This window comes from Cydia strobilella, chromosome 8 (assembly GCF_947568885.1).
Source record: "Cydia strobilella chromosome 8, ilCydStro3.1, whole genome shotgun sequence".
Taxonomy (NCBI): domain Eukaryota; kingdom Metazoa; phylum Arthropoda; class Insecta; order Lepidoptera; family Tortricidae; genus Cydia; species Cydia strobilella.
Genome location: NC_086048.1, coordinates 9,787,355 through 9,793,414, shown reverse-complemented (window position 1 = coordinate 9,793,414; position 6,060 = coordinate 9,787,355).

The window sequence follows — 6,060 nt, the reverse complement described above, 5'->3', positions numbered from 1 at the left end:
ACATAGTAAAACACCATAACTTTACCTTACTGAAATTCACGGGTAGGGTTGGGTCACCGACTAATCTGTAAAGACCTTTAGTCAAAATATATAGTTTTTTTAATACAGTTGCTCAAAAAGTGCTACTTTACGTAACTGTTTAGCGTGCGGAAAGTTGGTTTTCGCGAACTAGTGCGTTTTACTTTTCCAAATTTTTTAAATTTATTCTTGTTCCAATTCATGACTACTTATTGATGAGTGTTAATATTAGTTTCCTTTAAACGTCGTAATCAACATAAAAACCTACTATTAATGTAAGAATACGAAAAATATACATATTTTATATTTGATTACTTACCTCTTCATCATTATAACACGTCTATTTTTTTTATATTGAATATTGAAAAACCGTTCTTAATAAGTTGTCTAATGGAACGGAACGCCTGTCAAAGAAGAGGCGTTTTTTCTTTCTGCTTTAAGTTTCCAAAGGCAACATTCGATATTGTTTTTATAAATGTAGGATACACAAATAATCGTAATTAACGATATTTGGGTAATAATAGTACAAAGTTTTATATTTACAATTGTTTCAGTCTTATAGAACATGCATTTAAAAAAAACTTTCATTGAAGTGGGTTCAATAGTAATAACATCCAGCTAAAAAAAACACCTCTTCATAATGTCAATGTCAATGATGTCACAGAATTAATAATATAAAAGTTTCGAATTCCTTACTTGTTGTTTTTCTTATTTTTTCGCAACTGTATTAAAAAACGTCGTTCGATACACGTGCGGATATGTCACTCTCCACTCGTCCCGAGTCTTGCCACGAGCCGTAGGCGAGTGGCAAGATATCTCGGTACTCGTGAAGTAATGACATACTTTCCGCACTAGCATCGAAATGTACTATTTTTCTATACTGTTTTAAAGAATGATTAACTTTTATAAACCTTTACGGGGAAAACGTTTCCCATTTACCGAGCAAATTATTTCTAAGTCATGTTGTTATTAAATCGAGTCCTTTTAAGTGCCACCCGCTCAAACGAGAAAGCTTGGCGTTGTAACATGTAACATTAAATTTGTGGACGTTCTATCGTTACTCGTACAAAGCTAACAAATTTCGCTCGTCAGTGGACAGAAGATAACAGAAAATGTGGGCAGCAATTGTTTAATTCTTAAAATAAGGAAAGGCTTTGCCCAAATATACCCCCTCTCTCTCTCTCTTTACCTTCAACACAAATAAGGACGGCTGCTATATATTGCTGGAAGTGTTATATAATAATATCACTTTTAACGACCTCCTAGCCTAGTCGGTAGCTAGCCTTTCGTATGAAGCTGGAAATCTTCTGTGTATTGAGCCACAAGCCTTATTGAGCTTAATGTTACTGTAGGGCTAGGTCGATTTGTGTAAATTTGTTCACTATTTTTTTTAAACCCACAGCTAAATTTAGCTCATGAAATGAGAAAGGAGCGTTATATATAAGCCAATAAAACGAATTTGCTTCCATAATTTGAATATGTATTATTATATGTTTAAAGAATTCTTTTTTTCTTAAAGGAAATTGTTCATTTCACTTTATGAGAATACATAGTAAAACAAAAGTAAATCAGTGAGCATCGCAAGTAATACAAAACAAACAAAAACCAAAAACAATTAAGACTTTTTGTCACGATTATAAGTAGTAGCACAAGGCAGATACATAGCATTATTAGAAAAGTCCAGAAACATACACGTAAAATGCAAAAAAAGTTCATTTTTAATAATAGTTAATACAATATCAATATATGTTAAAAACATCTACTCTTTAATTTCAAATTGGTAAACATGTTGCCATGCAATACGATGGTTTTGAATTTTGAAGATTACTCTCTTGTACACTCCTGTTAACTATTGTCTACATAAGAATATTAAGAATAGGTACACTGGTACAGGAGAGTAATCTTTATCAAGGAAATTGACAGGTAAAGCGGCGGTAACAACGACGCCGCAACAGTGGCAACTGCAGTTGGCATCAGAACGTCACCTTTATGTTAATTAACGTCACCTTTATGTTAATTAACATAAAGGTGACGTTCGGACGCCAACTGCAGTTGCCACTGTTGTGGCGTCGTTGTTACCGCCGCTTGACGACCGGTCTGGCCTAGTGGGTAGTGACCCTGCCTGCGAAGCCGATGGTCCTCGGTTCGAATCCCGGTAAGGGCATTTATTTGTGTGATGAGCACAGATATTTGTTCCTGAGTCATGGGTGTTCTCTATGTATTTAAATTTTTATATATTATATATATATCGTTGTCTGCGTACCCATAACACAAGCCTCCTTGGGCTTACCGTGGTCAATCTGTGTAAGAATGTCCTATAATATTTATTTATTATTATTTATTATTTACCTTTAAATTTCCTTGATAAAATGAGTGATGTTCTCCGTCACTTTACTGTCGCGATTATGATGTTCATTCCGTCATTCATTTCATCAAGGAAATTGTCAGAAACAGTTCATATTCGAACGTCGCCTTCAGAACCCTTAAAATCATACGACTGCGATATTAGTAATATCAAAGATTAAAAGCATAGTTCATATAGAATTGGTAGATTGGTACGCAATAGAAAATTTATATTTTTTTAAGCAAACGATATAACAAAGTTATGAATGGTGAATTTTAAATAGTAAGTAATGTATTTAGCTTTTAAATATATATAAAAAAATATCTGTTATGTAAATAATTACGAACTTTTTTCGTAATGGACCCCATCATATTCTGCACAACACTTTTGTCGACATTCTTGGCGTGTTGATCCCATGTAGATCGCAACGAACTGATATCCTGGACAATTTGACTAGTCATGTTTAATTTTTTTTATGGTTGCCCAGTAGTTTTCGGTAGATCGAAATTGGGAACAATTCGGAGGATTCATCTCGCGGGGTATGTAATCAGCCTGATGATAAGTATACCATGCCAAAACTTTTTTTGAGTAGTGGCAGCTGGCTAAATCAGGCCCAAATTTCACGGGACTGTTATCGATTTCTAATAAATGGCAAAACTCATTTCTCTAAGCACTCTTTAGTCCGACTTCATTGTTGACGATGTAATAAAACTTTTCGTCTTAAGGCCGCAACTTCAAATTCCTTGTCATATCATATATTTTTTGCGAACTTGTATTTTTCGGGAACATTTCCTCTACTATCGGCCATATAAAACTTCGAACAGTAATTAATTAAAATCGAGTTTTACATACGTCTCGTCGTCCAACAACAAGCAACCTTCGAATTTTGTCAAAACTCGATCGCACAGTAGTCGAGCTCGTGTTTTAGCTTGTTGGTTCTATTTAACGGTCCAATTTTGCTCGATAACTCTTAATAGCCACCTCTGAGGCGAATCATCTTTACAGTACTACGACATTCTATGAATTTTCGTGATAAATCGTAATCAGGCAGTCCTGGATTTTGCTTGACTGACCTTAGGACTTTTTTCCAAAATCTTATTACTTGTACCAGACCTCCGATTAGTTTGTATCTTCCTGTTGTTGGCGGATAGAGTCTCCTTGCAACATTTTATGACCCTACAAAGACTATTTAGTTTTTAGCATTTTAAGCGACTTCGCTGTCTTCGTCCCGGACCGATAAAAATTTGTGAGGTATTTGTGCACGATCAATCTCTTTTTCTCAATTTCCATGGTCGAAAACTTTAAAATGCATAAAGCCAGCAAAATAATATTTTCACCATGAATACTTTGAAGGTTGGTGATTGAACTGTAATTGTCAATTTTTTCCCGCCATGAAAATAATTAAATAAATCTACAACTAATTATGTGCCAATTCTATATGAACTAGGCTACTCACCTTTTGAAGTAATAAAGGGAGAGGAAGAGGCCAATTCTGCAAAAAATCCGATTCTCGTAAAGGGGCTTATCCTTCCCTGGGTTGCACAATGAGATTTGGGAAAGATCTTGAGCCGTCAGTGTTTGTGTAAGATGGCATGCGATATTAGATGTGACAATATACGAGGTTCAATCGTATTAATATTGTTCACTTAATGTAAACTTACAGTTAAATAATTAGTAACTAACTATGACTTAAATACCTATTGGAGTTTGATTGTAGTATTTTATTGGTGCATATGTGTACTCTGAATTTGTTTCTGGAAAAATATTTACATAACTATATATGAACTCGTACTTATCAACGTTCGGTGCTAGTATATAATAAAAGGCTTATTGATAACATGCTGCTGCTGATAATTGATTGAAATTTAAGTACGAATTACATCGAGTGTGTAAAATAAAATGTACTGCAATAATTGTGCCTCAAGACTCAAGAGCCGCATATTGCTTGCAAACCGGTGTATGTACCTCTTGTAAAATATTAATGTTTTCCAGATTAGTTAATAGTTGCTATGTTCTTAGAAATATTTTTGTTTAACCTTTGGTTGGCTGAAAGAGAATTTCTCAAGGCATTAAGTCCGGCTTTATTGTTTCATTCCGGAAAATAGTTTTTATTAAATAAATAAAGTAACTGTCACGAAAACGAGATAAATGATTCAATGATTATTAACTGTAGTTAGTAGTTACTTGTTTTATCCTATACAAGGCACATTAAGAGACATTAGACAACCACTATTGACAATTGACAATTGGATTAGATATTTAAGTCAATGTGGATACCTACATATAAGGAACATTTAACCACTGCACCAGACTGACGCTATCACCTAAATATTGACATACTGTTTACGATAAGTACTTATTATTATTATGCTATAATCGTACATCTACTGTTTATTCGAGTTTTTGAATACATTTCTGGTTACTATGGAAATGAGGTACTTGAAAAAAAATGCTTTGCTAATTCTCGAAATAATAACGTATCTACTAGTCAATCCGTGCTAACCCGTTATACTTAGTTGCGTAATTTTACATGGAATTATTTTGCAACATATTTATTTCCAATTAAGTAATATTTTTGTTTCAATTAATATGGATTACCGCAAAGTAATGCCTGATTCTGTTTCTTTTCGTAGAACAATAGTAGATTGTATAAAAAGGGCATAAAGCGATCCATTTGGCTTTTATGCCTGAGTTATACACTGCTTTTCCCTTAGATTGTGAGTAAAATATACCTACACACAAAAATATCCATAATTTTAGGTTATTTTACCGTATTTATTCAAGACTAAAGAAAATTGTACTCGGGCCGGTCGGGGCCGCGGGGGCCGCGGGGCACGCCGATCGGGAGCGTGCCGGTCGGGGGCGCGCCGTCAGGGAACCAGGGATGGCAGTTTGTATGGCAGATCTTGGACTTTATTGCTCAGTTAATACGGGTCGTAATAGATGATTTTATTTTATGCTCTAGAACTTATGTTCTACATAACATGTACATTATTGTGAATTATTGTAGTCATCACTTTATGTAGTCCACGTAACACTTAAAGTCGAACTGTACGAGTATGAGAAGTGAAATAGTAGATTGTACAAAAAGGGCATAAAGCGATCCAGGATATTCATCCGAGGCAATAAAGTCGAGGATAAAAATGGACATTTATGCCTGAGTTATACACTCTACTTTTCACTTCGATTGTAAAATATACAAAAATATCTAATATTTTAGGTTATTTTTCCGTATTTATTCAAGACTAAAGAAAATTGTACTCGGTTGTGTCGGGGGCGCGGGGCACTCCTATGGAGCGCGCCGGTCGGGAGCGCGCCGGCAGGGCTGGCAGTTTGTATGGCAGATTTTTTACTTTATTGCTACGTCAATAAGGGTCGTTATAGATGATTTTACTCTATGCATAATAAGCATATTAAATTATTTTAAAACGAGTCACTCACGTATTATGAAGTCGAAAAGCTCGACATGTTTCGATCCAACATAATAAGCAACTTTATGCCGTCTACGCACGACTTAAAGTCGAACTTTACGAGCGTGAGAAGTGAAAAAACATTTACTGCTTTAAATGTATACCAATGATCATCCTAAGGAACCCTATAGAAAATTTATATTGGCGATAACCCAATGAAATGACAACATTACAAGGTGAAGGTCTATATGATACCAGTGTGTAATTTAGATAAAATGGTGTACAGTT